Below are 20,236 nucleotides of genomic sequence, written 5' to 3'. Positions count from 1 at the left end.
TGAATAGTAGTTCAATGGTGTATGGTAGGCCAATGGTGTACTGTAAATGGTAGGTCAATGGTATACGGTGTATGGTAGAATGGTGTAAAGTGAATGGTCAATCAATGGTGAACGGTGTGTGGTGTACGACGAATGGTAGTTGAATGGTGTATGGTGAATGGTACACGAATGGTGTACTTTGAATGGTACGTGAATGGTGTACAGTGAATGGTACGCGAATGGTGTACGACGAATGGTAGTTGAATGGTGTATGGTGAGCAGTGAATGGTACATGAATGGTGTACGGCGAATGGTGTACAGTGAATGGTACGCGAATGGTGTACAGTGAATGGTGTATGATGAATGGTACGCGGATGGTGAATGGTACACGAATGGTGAATGGTACACGAATGGTGTATGTTGAATGGTAGGCGAATGGTGTATGGTGAATGGTGTAAGGTAATTGGTAGGCCAATGGTGTCCAGTGAATGGTGGCTGAATGGTAAATGGTAGGCCAGTGAATGGTGGCTGAATGGTGAATGGTGGTCAATGGTAAACCTGTCTATAGTGGCCATATGGTAGATCAATGGTGAATGGTGTTTGATCAATGGTATATGAATGGTAAATGGTGCTCATGAATATGGTAATAGTAACGTCCGAATTATTTAAATTAGTTTGAATGGTATACCATTGAGGCTTGAATGGTATACCATTGGTGTATGGTGGGTGCTGTGCGAATGGTATTCCAATGGTATACCAATGGTGTATGATAAATGGTAGTCAATGGTATACCATTCAATTTTTTTTATAAGGGATGAAACCCTACCCTTAACAAGTATTGGAAACAAAACGATACTCTTGGCAAATATTCCCTGAAATGAACCCCTAAACAAGTACAGGAATGTTTTATTGTTACGAGTCCTTCGGTCGTCGGCTTTACCTTATTTGGTTTAGTACGACCCCACCTTCTACACCTCGCGCAAATCGGACTCTAAACACGGAAGTGTTGGGGCGAAAAGGACATCCTTTATAAATCATTTTAATTTTGTTTTATCATCCCCGCAAATTCGACCCTAAACACGTAATTTTCCTAGTGAAATAGATACCCCTTTTTCATTTTTTGTGTGTTTTTGACACCCTTATCACGTTACGTACGTAACGTGCCCTGTCGTGTTTTTTTGGTCGCGCATGGTATCCACTCGTCAATGTAAGTGGCCCCTCCGGGATTTTTGAAACGCTCGAATAATGCTCATGGGGTAGCGTTGAGTAAGTAAACCTTCGCCTTCGCACATCGGCACCCGACTGTCTATGAAACGTCATGGGGAAAATAGTGGGGGGGGGGGGGATTTTGGAGAAGGCTCAAGTGTGGCGCATGGGAATGATTTCACCTTTAATATTGCCCAGAAACCTATGAAATATAGTCATCTTTGATTAAAAAAATGAATAATAAAAATATAAAAAGTAAAAATCGTCTATTCCTTCTCCCCTTGACCCGGGCCCTTGACAATCTCTTATGTGTTGTACCATATCGCGATACGCAAAGGTCAAACAAGGTCGTTACTTACTCAACGCTGTAGGGCGCTCTTCCATATCGTTTCATTGCGCGCTCTATGTACTGTCCGATCTTCCCCTTGTATTATCTTTGATTCATATAAAACCCGGGGGGGGGGGGGACTTACATTGACGAGTGGATACCATGCGCGACCAAAAAACACGTAAAAAGGATGTCCTTTTCACGATAGGGCACGTTACGTACGTAACGTGAAAAGGGTGTCAAAAACAAAAAAATAATGAAAAAAGGGTATCTATTTCGCTAGGAAAATTACGTGTTTAGGGTCGAATTTGCGGGGATGATAAAACAAAATTAAAATGTTTTATAAAGGATGTCCTTTTTGCCCCAACACTACGTGTTTAGAGTCCTATTTGCGCGAGGTGTAGAAGGTGGGGGTCGTACTAAACCAAAAAGGTCGCGATAAAGCCGACAACCAGAGGACCCGTAACAATAAAACATTCCTGTACTTGTTTAGGGGTTCATTTCAGGGAATATTTGCCAAGAGTATCGTTTTGTTTCCAATACTTGTTAAGGGTAGGGTTTCACACGCCAATACTTGTTAAGTGGTGCATTTTCAGAATATGGAAATTACGTGTTTAAAGGGGAATGAAACCTTTGGAACAAGTAGGCTTGTGTCGAAACGGAAAAATCAAAGAATAAGAACGAAGAAAGTTTGAAAAAAAATCCGACAAATAATGAGAAAGTTATGAGCACTTGAATATTGCAATCTCTAATGCTATGGAGATCCTCCAATTGGCAACACGACAAGGATGTGTGATGTCACACATGAACAACTTTCCCTTTGATGGACTATGAAATACCCTGAAAATGTGTCTTTTTGCTTTTTGTATGGTGATACAAACTCTTTATCCATGATGTATTCTTTAAAAATCTGTATTACATGCCCTCCTATAGAAAGAATACATGTTCTACTAGTCTAGGAGACAGGGGCTTTATTCAGAATTTTTGGTGGGGAAGGTTTGACAAGCTTATCCGGGGTAAAATTGTGCGCTGATTCCAAAAAATGTCAATCTTATTGACCTTACTCACGCCATTTTGGTCATTTTGGCCAAATTTTGACCAAAATTGACCATTTTGACCACTCTTTGGAAAATGGTCCCTTAACAGACTGCTTTTGTAGCCACATGCAATTAAAAGGGTCTATCTTAAGTAAAAATGCACACAAATTTCAGATAAAGTGCTTTCATTTGCCAAATCACAATAGCAGTGGTAATTTTGGCCATAATTTGGCCAAAAATGACAATTTTCATGATTTTTTGGCCGAAATGTGTTACAAATATTGATCAGAGCTACGACTGGATGTTTTTAGAAATCCACATTTATTTTCAAAATGTGCGCTGGATCATAACCATCAACCTCATGTAATTCATTCTGTCAATTTTTACTTGTGAAGGTCATTTTGGGTACTTTAGACATAACTGACCATTCGCGCAGTTTTGCATTTCAAATAGGCAGGAAATTGAGGTCTTCAACATGTTTTATCTTCTTCCCTTATAAAATGAGAATGCATTTAAATGTCCTTGTGTAGAATTTTATGCTGATTCCAAATGTATCAGTCTAAATGACCCTATTTAACAGTTTAAGGTCATTTTGGCCACTTATGACCCTTAAAATGACCAATGACATCAGTTCAATTTATCCAAAAATACTTTGAATGTTACCAGAATCGTTACAAGGGCATACTGTGACACCTAACATTGGTGTATTAATCCTTGAAATTGAACATCTCAAAAGTATTTTGACCTCATGCAATTTATTTCATCAGTTTTGACCTAGCTATGAGGGTCACTTGGCGTACTTTAGCCACAACTGACCATTCACGCAGTTTTGCATATAATAAACTGCACATAGACAGGAATTTGAGGTCTTCAGCGTGTTTTATCTTCTTCCCATATAACATGGAAATGCATTCAAAAGTTCATCTTATGTAAAATGTGATGCTGATTCCAAATATATCAGTCTTAATGACCCTATTTAACAGCTTTAGGTTATTATGGCCCTTAAAATGGCCAATAACATCAGTTCAATTTATCCAGAAATACTTCGAATGTTACCAGAATCTTAACAAGGGTGTGCTGTAATACCCAACACTGGTGAATGAATCCTTAAAATTGAGCATCCCCAACGTTGACTACCTTGGTCATTTTGGCCACCTTGACCCCCCGGCCAGCCCTGTTCATTGTGTATGTTAATTCAGGTGATATCGAACATGGTGAGGAGAAATTTTGGATTGCGTTAATATTAGCATCAATTATTGTTAAATGGGGAAGTTTGAAAGCTTCTTGGTGGAAATCAATGAAATTATTCCACACAGACCATAACTATTGGACCCTGTGGTCATTTTGACCACGTTTCCCTCAATATTGACCAGTGACAATGGACCCTAGGAATCTCCAATTAGTGGAGAGATCAGCTAAGAGAGAGACCTCGCATGCATTGATGAGTCAAAAAGGGCTCAAATGCTGGTCAGTATCATTATCAGCATGAGCTACCAATAATCGGTGAAGAGTGCTGATAATTGTGATAAAATCCTTTACATCGTGCATACATAAGGTTGTTTGACCATGGCACTGTGGTCATTTACATGATTTTAGCCACCTTGACCACACAGTATGTTTATGGAAACCTCACATATATGGGGCAGCAAATTCAGGAATGAGACATTTTAGCATCATGTTATTTTAAGACACTTCTAGATTAATGTAGATTAATGATTCGAAATATATTAGTCTTAATGACCATTTATGAGCTAGTGGTCATTTTGGTCGCTGTTGGAGGATTCAAATGTTGTTGTCGCTCCGTATTGTTAATAAGATGTATTATATCAATTATTGATTTCAATATGATATGACTAATAGCACATTATCAAAATTTTGAAACCAATTTGTCCATTTTGACTATCTATCGCATGTATGACTTTTGTAAATAAACATGACAGGAGCAATTGTGGAAATGCGTTCAATCCCTTTCGATTGGAAATATTAAAAGCTCACCTTGAGTAAAAAAATTGTGCCAAATACCTCACCATTTGGTCATTATATGGTCATTGAGTAGCCATAACATCATTCCCTCCTATTTGATTTAAATTATACAGATAACTATATTCTAGAGGAAGGCACTAATCCTGAAATGAAAGGTGCGTCATTACAAAGCTATTGGTCAAAGTGGATTTCACGAATAGATTTAACCATGATGCATTTTTATTACCTTTGCCATTTTGTATAATGTTTCACAAACCTCACAATGGCATGATGGTAAAGTTGAAAGTGGAAAACTTGCCCTAAATTGTTAAAGAGTGACCAAAATTCGGCACAGAGAATAATTTCATATAGAGAATGCATTTTATTACCCAGTACGTCTTCAAAAGAATTAAGGGTAAATTTGCTGCTCACCAATCATGCCAATGTGAGCTTTGTGAATCACTGTACAAGAAAAACAAAGATTGTAAAAATAAATGATCGTCAAAACTCTTTGTGAACTTCACTGTGACCTATTTTGCTTTGTAATGATTCTCAGTACAATTTAACTTTAAAGAAGAACAATAATTCTGGCTATTTAGGAACATACAGTGATCAAAGGGGCCACAGTAGACAGTCACATGATATTTGGCACCATTTCTACTCAAGGTGAGCCTTTAATATTTCCCATAAAAAGGGATTAAACGCATTTCATCATGTTCATAGACCTACAATTGCTGCTAAGTCATGTTTATTTCAAAATTCACACATTGGATAAACGGTCAAAGTAGCCAAAATGGTCACATTTTGATTATGTACTATTAGTAATATCATATTGAATTAAATAATTTGTCATTGATTATGATTGATACAACAAATGGTACAAAAATATAGAGCCAGAACATTGGAATACTTTTGATATATGTAATTGTCATTGCTAGTTGTAGGGACCAAAATGACCACTAAGTAGTCATTAAGACTGATATATTCTAAATCATTGTATTAATCTGGTGCAGAAAGTTTTTGTAATATGTCCTATCTAACATCATTCTTGAATTTGTTTCCATGAATTACAAAATGGTTAATGTGCCTAAAATCATGAAAATGACCAAAGTGCATGGTCAAACAACCTTATGTGTACTTGATGTAAAGGTTTTTATCACATTCATTAAACTCTTGATTATTGGTGTAGTAGCTCAAGCTGAAAATAATATTAAGCAACATTTGAGCCCTTTTTAAATCAAATAATGTGTGGTCACGAGAAATTATTGAGGAAAGGTGATCAAAATTACCACAAAGTCCAATAGTTCGATCGGCCAATAACACTGATTTATATGGAATCATTGCATTGATTTTCACCCAAAAGCTTTCAAACTTTTCCAATTTAACAATAATTGATGCTAATATTAACACAATCCTGAATTGTCTCCTCACTATGTTCACTATAGGCTAATTTAGTATACACATCGGGCAGGGGACAATCTGGCCAAAATGACCAAGGTTGTCAAAATATTTTTGGGACACTCAATTTAAATGATTAATACACCAGTGTCACAGCACACCCTTGTAACGATTATAGTAACATTCAAAGTATTTTTGGATAAATTGAAGTATTGAACAGATGGTATTAGTCGTTTGGGGGCCAAAAAGTGGCCAAAATGACCATAATCTGTTAAATGGAGTCATTAAGACCGACATATTGGAATCAGCATGACATTCTACACAAGAACGACATATGCATCATTCTCATTTTATAAAGGAGGAAGATAAAGCACACTGAAGACCTCAAATTCCTGCCGATTTGCAGTTATTATGCAAAATTGCACGAATGGTCAGTTACCCAAAATGGTCAAAAGTCAAAACTAATGATATAAATTACATGAGGTCAAAATACTTTTGAAAAGTTCATTTTAAAGGATTAATACACCAATGTTAGATGTCACAGCACATCCTGGTAACGATTCTGGTAACATTGAGGTATTTTGGATAAATTGAACTGATGTTATTGGTCATTTTATGGCCATAAGTGGCCAAAATGACCATTAGGTGTTCAATAGGGTCATTAAGACTGATATATTTAGAATCAGCATAATATACAAAATTGACATTTAAATGTATTCCCATTTTATAAGGGAAGAAGATAAAACACACTGAAGACCTCAAATTCCTGCCTATGTGCGAATGGTCAGTTATGTCTAAAGTACCAAAAATGAACCTCATAGGTCAAAACTGATGGAATGAGGTCAAAATAATTTTGAGATGTCCAATTTAAAGGATTAACACACCAATGTTAGGTGTCGCAGCACACCTTGTAATGGTTCTGGTAACGTTCGAAGTATTTGGGGGTAAAATGATCTGCTGTCATTGGTCATTTTAAGGGCATTAAGTGACCAAAATAACCATAAGCTATTGAATAGGGTCATTAAGACTGATATATTTGGAATCTGCATAAAATTCTACACAAGATGGATTTTTTAATGCATTTGCATTTTATATTGGGAAGAAGATAAAACACGCTATGAGACCTCAAATTCCTGCCTACATGTATATGTGCACTTTATTATGCAAAACTTCGTGAAGGGTCAGTTATGTATAAAGTACCCCAAATGACCCTCATAGGTCAAAACTGATATAATAAATTACATAAGGTCAAAATACTTTGTGAGATGTTCAATTTAAAGGATTAACACACCAATGTTAGGTGTCGCAGCACACCTTGTAATGGTTCTGGTAACGTTCGAAGTATTTGGGGGTAAAATGATCTGATGTCATTGGTCATTTTAAGGGCCATAAGTGGCCAAAATAACCATAAGCTATTGAATAGGGTCATTAAGACTGATATATTTGGAATCTGCATAAAATTCTACACAAGATGGATTTTTGAATGCATTTGCATTTTATATTGGGAAGAAGATAAAACACGCTATGAGACCTCAAATTCCTGCCTACATGTATATGTGCACTTTATTATGCAAAACTTCGTGAAGGGTCAGTTATGTATAAAGTACCCCAAATGACCCTCATAGGTCAAAACTGATATAATAAATTACATAAGGTCAAAATACTTTGTGAGATGTTCAATTTAAAGGATTAACACACCAATGTTAGGTGTCGCAGCACACCTTGTAATGGTTCTGGTAACGTTCGAAGTATTTGGGGGTAAAATGAACTGATGTCATTGGTCATTTTAAGGGCCATAAGTGGCCAAAATGACCATTACGTGTTCAATAGGGTCATGACTGATATATTTGGAATCAGCATAAAATTTTACACATGAAGGACATTTAAATGCATTCTCATTTTATAAGGAAGAAGAAAAAACATGCTGAAGACCTTAATTTCCTGCCTATTTGAACAGTTAATAATGCAAAACTGCGCGAATGGTCAGTTAGGCTATGTCTAAAGTACCCAAAATGACCCTCATAGGTCAAAACTGACGGAATAAATTACATGAGGTTCATGGTTATGATCCAGCGCACATTTTGAAAATAAATGTGGATTTCTAAAAACATCCAGTCGTAGCTCTGATCAATATTTGTAACACATTTCGGCCAAAAAATCATGGAAATTGTCATTTTTGGCCAAATTATGGCCAAAATTACCACTGCTATTGTGATTTGGCAAATGAAAGCCCTTTATCTGAAATCTGTGTGCATTTTTACTTAAGATAGAACCTTTTAATTGCATGTGGCTACAAAAGCAGTCTGTTAAGGGACCATTTTCCAAAGAGTGGTCAAAATGGTAATTTTTGGTCAAAATTTTGGCCAAAATGACCAAAATGGCGTGAGTACGGTCAATAAGAGTGATATTTTTGGAATCAGCGCACAATTTTACCCCGGATAAGCTTGTCACACCTTCCCCACCAAAAATTCTGAATAAAGCCCCCTGTCTCCTAGACTATACTGATAGATGTAATAAAAGAGTCAATTTAAGTGAAATATATACTAAAGTAATGGGGAGAGTTGTTCATGAGTGATCTTTGTCGCAATGCCAATGTGCATTAGTGATCGCAATATTCAAAAGCTCATAACTTTCTCATTATTTGTCCGATTTTTCTCAAACTTTCGTTGATCTGTTTCTTTGGTTTTTCTGTTTTCACACAAGCTATCTTGATCCAAAGGTTTCATTCTCCTTTAAGGTGCTTTTCGAGACCCCATGGTCGCGCATGGTATCCACTCGTGAACGGAAGTGGCCCCCGGGTATAAAATCAATGTTCACGTCATCTGAGGACATTTTATCACATGAACATGAATTGGGACTATTACTGCTTCCGATAAAGTCAAGTGAGTGAAGCAGTATTATCTAGTATTATTATGGGGACTTTATTAGTTACCCTTACCTACATCATCACCTATGCTGCAGCTAAGTTTCAGAGTATTTTAAGTTTCCTTCCCCCCTACACAGAAAAATGCTGAAATACATATCTTCATATTCTCGGAAATTGAAGCATATTTGATGGTCTCTTAATGCCAAATGTATGAAATATCTCATTAGTCATACTAATTAGTGCTTTTATCAAATCTCATTTTAACAAGCATATGGAGCATTTAGCAATTGGATTCCCTTTATTGATATAGAGGGCGTACCTATTCTTATAAATTATGTAGTGGTTTAAAAAAAATCCAGTTTTAAAGATCGAATCCTTTTTCTTTATCTATCTATCCTTCTTTCTTTCTTTCTTTCTTTCTATACCCATCCCCTTGACCTCCTGGAATAAGACTATTAAGCGAGACTGGGACCTTCCTTGCAAAAAGGAGCCGTTTTAACAATTTTTTTGTTCATGTGCTCCAGTGCATCGAACATAAAAAGTATAAGTATAATCGATTATACAACAATATTGAAAGTCAAGAAAACTGGAAAAAACATCATCGGATAAAAACATCGGATAACCTGACGCGTTATATGATTCACTATATCAAATGGCGAAGTAATAACCTTAAAGCTGGGAATTCTAACTCCCACTTCCCTCCTTAAACTGAGTAGTAAATTATAACACAGTATAAAAAACAAGTTATTTGTTAACAAAGAGCGTCAAATATGAGATTAACTTTAATTAAAGGTCAAGTCCACCTCAGAAAAATGTTGATTTGGATTAATAAAAAATAGAGAAAAATCAGCCAAGCACAATGCTGAAAATTACATCCAAATAAGAAAGTCGATGATGTCACTCACTCACTATTTCTTTTGTTTTTTATTGTTTGAATTATACAATATTTCAATTTTTACGAATTTGACGATTAGGACCTCCTTGCCCTGAAGCACACAATGTTAAAATAATGGAATTCCACGTGTTCAGGGAGGAATGAAACTTCATTTCACATGACAATAACAAGAAAATAACAATATTTCATATTTAATATAATAAAATACGAAAGAAATAGTGAGTGATGTCATCAACTCTATCATTTGGATGTAACTGGCTCGTTTATATAACTATTTTGTTGAAAATAAGCGAAACCTTAAAATGCCATAACTTTCTTATTTTACATCCGATTTTGATGAAATTTTCAGTGTTATGCTTGTTGAATTTTTCTCTTTTTATTAAAATTAACTTTTTGTTGGGGTGGACTTGTCCTTTAATAACACGAGAGTTTCGAGCTTATAAACCTACAGCTTCGGAGTATCTGGTCCATGTACAAGTATACTTCAATGTTGATACTGAAGAATGTCTTCAATAACGTAGTCTACAAGCACAAACCCAAATTTGATATTTTGAATGAATACATTATGTCTCGAGTAAATAATAAAGAAAACTTTGAGAAAACAATAAGTATTTTGAATAAAATGCCAATAACATGTTTCTTGTGGTACCTTAAAATAAAAATGAATTTGCTGCAACACAAATTGTAGTTTACATTACTCTTATTATCAGAATATCCATGCAAATGTTAAATGTAAAACTGCAAATTACCATTCTGCTTAATTGCCTATATTCAAACCAAAAATCACAATAGTTATTTTTCTTTCCCTACAGAAATTCAAGCGTGCTAGTAGCATGCACTAGCATGCGACTATCGCTCGCTTAATAAGCGAGTGCATGTTATAGCGAACAATTCCCTGCTCGCTAAAAGATCGCTTAAAGGGGAAACCAACCCAAATAAAAACTTGTTTTTATAAGAAAAGAAAAATCAGACAGGTTGATAGCTTGTATCCATCTTGTATTTAACACTAAATTTTCCTTTATCACCCAGGTTTCAATCCCAAATCTGTGTTTTCATGCTAGCGCTCTCGTTGATCCATGTTCAAATTTTGTTCTCCCCCCTCTCTCTCTCCCTCTATCGGTCAGCCTAATTCTTTTTTCTCTCTCTCTCTCCTCCATCCTCTAATATGTCACTATATTGTTTTCTTTGTTCGCGTGTCTGTATGTGTGTGTGTCTTTGATAATACATGTCCCATATTTTTGTCACCTTATTTCCATTTTTGCTATCATTTCTTTTCTTACTCTAAAATAGTTTTTCCTGTTATATTTATCACATTTTACTTTCCCATTTTTATGATATTTTATATTCGTTCAGCCGAATGAATTTCCATATTTACTTAATTTTTATTGCTTTGTCTTGTCTTAATTGCTTTATATAAATTATTTATTCAACTAGCTATAGGGGATCCACGCTCTACAAGCAATGCTTTTTTAGTGGATCCCCTCATTTCCATATACGCTCATACAAGCGTTTGTTATATAATTATTTCATTTTTCATTTTCATTTTCGTTTATTTCCACAATAACAGCAAAGATAATTATTTTACAACAGAAATGTGAGTATAGAATAAATTAACAATTAGAAATATTGAAATAGTTCACAAAGGTCCAGTACACAGATATAATGTATAATTGAATTTTAGAAAGTTCAGTTTTAACTTAAATGCTAGCTGTATATTGTGGGGGAAACCTTGGAAAGCGGAGCTTGTAATTCAGGTTCCCCAAAATAATATTACAGTATCATTAATTAATGAAAATGGTATAAAAAGATACAAACTAGACGGGGCGATACAAGACTACACTAAACGGGACAAGTACATCAGAACAACTCAAGCACAAACATGGGACAATGAACAGCCTCCTGCAGGAAAATCATAGTGTAACATTATAGTTATTTATCAGTGTAGTCTTAAGCTTATGTTCGTTCAAACATAAGCTTAGTGTCAGTTTTAAAGATTCATCTAGAGAATTCCAAAAATGGGGACCAGTATAAACAATAGTCTTCTGTTTGTAAAAAGTTCTGAGCTTCGGAAGATGGAAAGATGACGATAATCTGGTGGGGTAGCTGTGCAAAATCTCGTTTCTTAAAAACAGTAAACTTAAGGAAGTTGGCAGCTCTCCTTGGTTTAACTGAAACATAAAGCAGCCCAGGCGAAGAGAGTACAAATCCTGTATTTTTAAAACTTTATTGGAGAAGAACAATTGATCTGAGTGAGCTAATCTGTGTTTATGACAAATGATTCTCATTATTCTTTTCTGTGTAAGTAGTAGTCTATCCAACTGATTTCTAGAGGAACTGCCCCAAGCTAATATCCCATAATTTAAGTAAGAAAGAATAAGGGTATTATACAAATTTGATAAAACGTTTGGAGGCAAAAAAGTTTTTAGTTTGTTTATGACGCCAACATTTCTAGATAAAAGTTTTGATAAATACGTAATGTGCGGCTTCCATGAAAATTTGTTATCTATATATAGACCAAGAAATTTCGTTGAATCGACAATATCGATTAAAATATTATTAAGAAAGACGTTCCTGGGTAGAGCTGTGATTGAATTACTAAAAAGCATGCACTGGGTCTTTGCAACATTTAAAGAAAGTTTGTTACAACAGATCCATTCATGAATACATCTGAGTTCAGTATTTACTATGTTTACAAGAGTATCAGGATTTTTATGTGAAAAGAAAACACTGGTGTCATCTGCATATAATATGAAAGACAAGGCCTTTGATGAATCCTGAAAATCGTTGATATATAGAATGAATAATAATGGCCCCAAAAGCGAACTCTGGGGTACTCCGCAAATCATGTCATTATAATCGGAATTAGAATTGTTTATGGAGACAAACTGTTTTCTTCCAGTAAGATAACTTCTGTACCACTCCAAGGCCTTCCCCCTAATTCCATAATGTGATAGTTTAGACAATAAGATTTCATGGTCAATGGTGTCAAAGGCCTTGGAGAGGTCCAGAAAGATACCAAGAGTGTGAAGGTGGTCGTCAACAGCAGTCGCTATATGATTAATGAAATATAAGATTGCATGTGTTGTTGAATGCTTTTGCCTAAAGCCAAATTGTGATTCTGATAAAAGACCAAAACTCCTCACAAATTTTATTGTACGATTGTATATAATTTTTTCCAAGACTTTGGAAATAGAAGATAAGAGAGATATAGGTCTATAATTACTTATATCGGACGGATCTCCCTTTTTGTAGATAGGAACTACCTTCGCAATTTTCATTCGGTCGGGAACTATACCATTAACAAGAGATAAATTCATGACGTGTTCTAAAGGAATAACAATTTCGTTAATGATATCTTTTAACAAGTCATTACTTATTTCATCATAGCCTGGAATTATGCTAAGTTAAAAATTATTTGTATTCGTACTTTGATTTGTATTTGCATTCGATTTATATTTGTTTTGGAAATGAAATAAATTTCTTGAATCTTGAACAATATTGGACAAACAACGAGAAAGTTAAGAATTTTTAAAAGTTGTAAATATTGGTAATCACTATACCCATGGAGACTTCAAATTGGCCACATGTAAGGCAAGGACTACTCCTCCATGTACTCCAATACATATTATGGCTTAATTGTAATTTTCCCAAAAGTTTTATTCCAAATTGTATTTTTCTTTCATGAAGACATAAAACAATATACTACCTGGGTTATATTTAGATTATTGCCCCAGGAGAATGGGTAGGAGAAAACCACAAATCCCTGATAATAAAGTACATGGCTTATGGGAAAGTCGTCCTTGCCCCTTGTCATAATTTACTTACCCAGTTGCCAATTTGAAATCTACAAAGTTTTAGTGATCTCAATTTTAAAACAGCAATAACTTTCGTATTGCTTGTCCGATTTCTTTTAAATTTTCACCATTCTGTTTGATTTGTTTTTCTCCTTCCCAACGCTTCATTTTACATGTTTTATGGCCAAGGCTGGATTCCCCTTTAACTATTACTCTGCATGCATATTAGACGCTCATTAAAAGCTAGCCATCTCATGCTAGTTACTATCTTGCGCAAGCTTGAAAATTTCTGTGAGGGTTAATCCTGTAAAGTACTTTCAAATTAGTTTGAAAGTACCAAGTAACCCGAGTTATATGACAATACAATGGAACACTACTTTTAACTATTAAAAAATCATACATGATCAATAAGTTTCTGTAACCTGTATATATTTAGTTTATATATAGACTATCAAGCTCAGGTCATTTAAAGGTCAAGTCCACCCGAGAAAAATATAGATTTAAATCAAGAGAAAAAACTCATAACAAGCATAAAGCTGATAATTTCATGAAAATGGGATATTTTATTTTTTATATTTGTACCGATTTGACATTGAGGACCAACTTTATCCCACCAATTTTTCTTTATTCAAGAAACAGCGAGTGGATGACGTCATCAGTCTCCTCATGTGTACTGACCAGGATGTGCATGTAACTGTTCTGTGAAATTAAGCAAAACTTGAAAATGTCATAACTTTCTTATATCTTATTTTACATCCGATTTTGATGAAGTTTTTAGTGATATGATTGTTGGATATTTTTCTTTTTATTGAAATCAACTTTTTGTTGGGGGTAGACTTCTCCTTAAATGACATGGACTCCTAATTTAGAAAAAAAATTGCAACCAAATAAATACACCTCCATGTCATGTGGTAAAACTTGGACTTGTGCGCAAACTAGTCGTGAACTGGCGTGAAGTGTGTGTAAACACGTTGTGACACGTCGTGAAGGCGTGCCATGTCGGGACGAGAATTTTGAAATGTTCAAAATTTTGGTCACGACAAAATTTGCGACCGGGTCGTGAACTATGCGCAAACTGTTCGTGAACTCGACGTGAACTCGTCGGGAGGACGCGTGCCAGTGCGCGCCATGCCACGACTGTCACGAATAGTTCACGAACAGCTCACGTCGTGTTCACGAATAGTTCAGCACGACACCGTCCGAATTGCGCAAACTCGTCGTGCCAATGCGGGAAGTGCGTAAACTATGCGCAAACTATGCGTGAACTCTTCGTGCCAGTTCGTGTCAACGTGGCCACTGACGGGCACGCATTCGTGAACTCATCGTGCCCCAAAATGGCACGACTTGACACCACAAAATCGTGGCCAATAGTCGTGCAAGTGTCAGCCTGGCTTAATATATACATATACATATATATATATATATGTATATATATATATATATATATATATATATATATATATATATATATATATATATATATATATACACACACATACATGCACACACACACACACACACACACATATATATATATATATACATATATATATATATATATATATATATATATATATATATATATATATGTATATATATATATATATATATATATATATATATATATGTATATATATATATATATATATATATATATATATATATATATTTAATATGTATATATATATATAGTGTAAAGAAACAATAATAATAATAAAAGAGTTGCCGAAGCTGTTGTATATGTATAGCTTCTCACACACACAAACACACACACATATATATATTGTAAAGAAATGGATGAAGAGAACAATGGTAGGCGTAGCTTAAATCAAGGTTCCCCAGAGCTATCTACCCTTTGGAAAAAAGGTAGATAGCTCTTTCTTAATATTTATATAAAAGAGTTGCCAAAAAGCTGTTGTACATGTAAGGCTTTACACACACACACATATATATCTGTAAAATAAGACAATACCACACATGTCCCTGTTGCTGAAAAATAATTAGTGTTTTTCATACCTTCAAATTTGTCTTTCAGTAATGATGAATTCAAGATAAAACAAAACAGGTGTATCTGGTGCTTGTACTTGTCCTAGTTTTATAAAACACCACCAAATATCAACACAGAAGAGATCACAATGATGAACGTCAGAATAGAACAGGGGCCCGTTTCATAAAGATTTACAACTGTTGTAACTTTGTCATAATGGCAACTACCATGCAAACCTTGATTTTGATTGGCTGCTGAGCCCTGTTACCATGGTAGTTGCCATAATGGCAAATTACAACGGTTGTAACTCTTGATAAAACGGGCCCGGGACTTGTAAATTTTCAAATCAACCCCACAAAAAGGCAAAACAAAGCAATTATCTTCTAGTGACTTTAAGACAATGTAAATTTCATAATTTCAAGATATCACTTTGTATCAAAACAAGATCTGTTTCTTCAAAACATTTACGAATTCTTGAAATAGCAGGATTCGACTTTTTGTCTTGACATCCCAAAACATAAACTAAACACTAAGGCCAGTATTCTGAAGTCGGGTTTAACTTAAACACAGGTTTAAAGTTGTGGTTTGAGTATGGGAAGCCCAAAGTATCAAAAGTTTTATTAAGTTGTATGTTTCTTATGTTTACTGTGCTCTTTCCTGATTCATCTATGGTGAAGACAATCATCTGTTTATACTTTCTAGAAAATTATGAATGATTTGAGAGCCAAATGAGCTGAAGAATGATATCTCTACTGTTAGTGATAAATTAATGTAACAATTGGCTATCCATATTTCAACCAAAACTTTAAACCTGAACTTAAGTTAAACCCGACTTCAGAATACGGGCCAATAGATTCTACCCCACAAAAGAATAACTCACCAAGTTCTTGTGATATCGTTTACATTCTATGAACAATGAAGATTGATTGTATTATAACTACTTCCAATTTTGTTAACAGCATCTAAAATACTAGAAGCCACTTAATGAATTTTGCACAGACCATAAGTTGCCTTGAACTATTAAAGGACAAGTCAAACCCAACAAAAAGTCAATTTTAAGATAAAAAGAGAAAAATATAACGAGCATAACACTGAAAATTTCATCGAAATCGGATGTAAAATAAGAAACTTATGACATTTTTAAAAACAGTTACATGCACATCCTGATTGGTATGCAAATGAGGAGACTGATGACATCATCCACTCACTATTTCTGGCGCATTTTATTACATGAAATATTCTAACTCTCATCCTCATTATCAAATGAAACATAGATTAATTACTCTCTGAACATGCTGAACATGTGGAATTAGCGTTATTTCAGTACTACATGTATATGGTTCAGTCAAGTTTGCCCTTACTGTCAAAACTGTAAAAAATAATATATTGCATAATTCAAACAATATAAAATAGAAGAAATAGTGAATGGAGGACTTCATCGACTGTCTCATTTGCATGTCACTAAATTGTGCATAATATAACTGTATTGTGAAAAATAAGCAGAATTTAAAATGTCATAACTTTCTCATTTCACATCCGATTTTGATGAAATTTTCAGCATTATGCTAGTTTGATTTTTCTCTTTTTTATTCAAATCAACATTTTTCTGGGGTGGACTTGACCTTTAAATAAGACATTTTAGAGTCAACATCGTGAACAGAGTATCCAACAGAGGCCATTGATGCTCTCAAGCTCAAATTACAAAAGACCCATAAAACCTGCTAAACCCTGGTTTTTCAAATGGGTCATATAGGGACTGTTCAATCCTCCAACATACTGCAGTGTGGCAGTGTTGAATGGGAAGTTCACCCTGACATAAAACAGAAGCAAATGTTGGTGAAGGTTTGAGGAAAATTCATCAAAGATTAAGAAAGTTATTAGAATTTTAAGTTTATAATATATGTGACATCATAAAGAGCAGCTGCCCGAGGATGTTATATAATATAAAGTGCATAAATTTCAATGTTTTAGTGGGTCGTCATGATTTCTATTCTATTTAGGAGCAGGTATAAAATGTATTGATATGCTCAAAATTACAATAATTACCACCTTCAATTTTTATGAGAAAATCACAACTTATTTGATCTTTAACCACACGATAGGTATGCAAGCTGCTCGAACATGACATCACAAATCAAATAATAATTAAAATTCCAATAACTTTTTAAAATTCTTTGATGGATTTTCCTTAAACCAGTGCCAATATTTGTAAATATTAACCTTTTGTCAGGGTAAATTTTCCCATTTAGGAGTAACCAGATAGCCATCACAGTGTAGTATGCTTAGAGTAGAACAAGTATACTACACTAAGATGGTAAGGTGTGGTCTTCAAGGAAACTCATGGAAACATATTCTAACTAGCACCACTGCAGTTTCGTGTGTGGTCTTTCAAGGTAACTCAAGGAAACATATTCTAACTAACACCACTGCAGATTTGTGTGCGATCTTTCAAGGTAACTCAAGGAAACATATTCTAACTAACACCACTGCAGATTTGTGTGCGATCTTTCAAGGTAACTCAAGGAAACATATTCTAACTAACACCACTGCAGATTTGTGTGCGATCTTTCAAGGTAACTCAAGGAAACATATTCTAACTAACACCACTGCAGATTTGTGTGTGGTCTTTCAAGGTAACTCAAGGAAACATATTCTAACTAACACCACTGCAGATTTGTGTGTGATCTTTCAAGGTAACTCAAGTAAACATATTCTAACTAACACCACTGCAGATTTGTGTGCGGTCTATCAAGGTAACTCAAGGAAACATATTCTAACTAACACCACTGCAGATTTGTGTGCGGTCTTTCAAGGTAACTCAAGGAAACATATTCTAACTAACACCCTGCAGATTTGTGTGCGGTCTTTCAAGGTAACTCAAGGAAACATATTCTAACTAACACCACTGCAGATTTGTGTGTGATCTTTCAAGGTAACTCAAGGAAACATATTCTAACTAACACCCTGCAGATTTGTGTGTGGTCTTTCAAGGTAACTCAAGGAAACATATTCTAACTAACACCACTGCAGATTTGTGTGTGATCTTTCAAGGTAACTCAAGGAAACATATTCTAACTAACTCCACTGCAGATATGTGTGTGATCTTTCAAGGTAACTCAAGGAAACATATTCTAACTAACACCACTGAAGATTTGTGTGTGGTCTTTCAAGGTAACTCAAGGAAACATATTCTAACTAACACTCCTGCAGATTTGTGTGTGGTCTTTCAAGGTAACTCAAGGAAACATATTCTAACTAACACCCTGCAGATTTGTGTGCGGTCTTTCAAGGAAACTCGAGGAAACATATTCTAACTAACACCACTGCAGATTTGTGTGTGGTCTTTCAAGGTAACTCAAGGAAACATATTCTAACTAACACCCTGCAGATTTGTGTGTGATCTTTCAAGGTAACTCAAGGAAACATATTATAACTAACACCACTGCAGATATGTGTGTGGTCTTTCAAGTTAACTCAAGGAAACATATTCTAACTAACACCCTGCAGATTTGTGTGTGATCTTTCAAGGTAACTCGAGGAAACATATTCTATCTAACACCCTGCAGATTTGTGTGCGATCTTTCAAGGTAACTCAAGGAAACATATTCTAACTAACACCACTGCAGATTTGTGTGTGGTCTTTCAAGGTAACTCAAGGAAACATATTTTAACTAACACCCTGCAGATTTGTGTGTGATCTTTCAAGGTAACTCAAGGAAACATATTCTAACTAACACCACTGCAGATTTGTGTGCGGTCTTTCAAGGTAACTCAAGGAAACATATTCTAACTAACACCCTGCAGATTTGTGTGCGGTCTTTCAAGGTAACTCAAGGAAACATATTCTAACTAACACCACTGCAGATTTGTGTGTGGTCTTTCAAGGTAACTCAAGGAAACATATTCTAACTAACACCCTGCAGATTTGTGTGTGGTCTTTCAAGGTAACTCAAGGAAACATATTCTAACTAACACCACTGCAGATTTGTGTGTGATCTTTCAAGGTAACTCAAGGAAACATATTCTAACTAACACCACTGCAGATTTGTGTGTGATCTTTCAAGGTAACTCAAGGAAACATATTCTAACTAACACCACTGCAGATTTGTGTGTGGTCTTTCAAGGTAACTCAAGGAAACATATTCTAACTAACACTCCTGCAGATTTGTGTGTGGTCTTTCAAGGTAACTCAAGGAAACATATTCTAACTAACACCCTGCAGATTTGTGTGCGGTCTTTCAAGGTAACTCGAGGAAACATATTCTAACTAACACACCACTGCAGATTTGTGTGTGGTCTTTCAAGGTAACTCAAGGAAACATATTCTAACTAACACCCTGCAGATTTGTGTGTGATCTTTCAAGGTAACTCAAGAAAACATATTCTAACTAACACCACTGCAGATTTGTGTGCGGTCTTTCAAGGTAACTCAAGGAAACATATTCTAACTAACACGCAGATTTGTGTGTGATCTTTCAAGGTAACTCGAGGAAACATATTCTATCTAACACCCTGCAGATTTGTGTGCGATCTTTCAAGGTAACTCAAGGAAACGTATTCTAACTAACACCACTGCAGATTTGTGTGCGATCTTTCAAGGTAACTCAAGGAAACATATTTTAACTAACACCACTGCAGATTTGGGTGTGGTCTTTCAAGGTAACTCAAGGAAACATATTCTAACTAACACCACTGCAGATTTGTGTGCGATCTTTCAAGGTAACTCAAGGAAACATATTCTAACTAACACCACTGCAGATTTGTGTGCGATCTTTCAAGGTAAC

The sequence above is a fragment of the Lytechinus variegatus genome, chromosome 9, assembly GCF_018143015.1.
Source record: "Lytechinus variegatus isolate NC3 chromosome 9, Lvar_3.0, whole genome shotgun sequence".
In the NCBI taxonomy this organism is placed as follows: Eukaryota; Metazoa; Echinodermata; class Echinoidea; order Temnopleuroida; family Toxopneustidae; genus Lytechinus; species Lytechinus variegatus.
Note: the sequence above shows the minus strand (reverse complement) of the source record.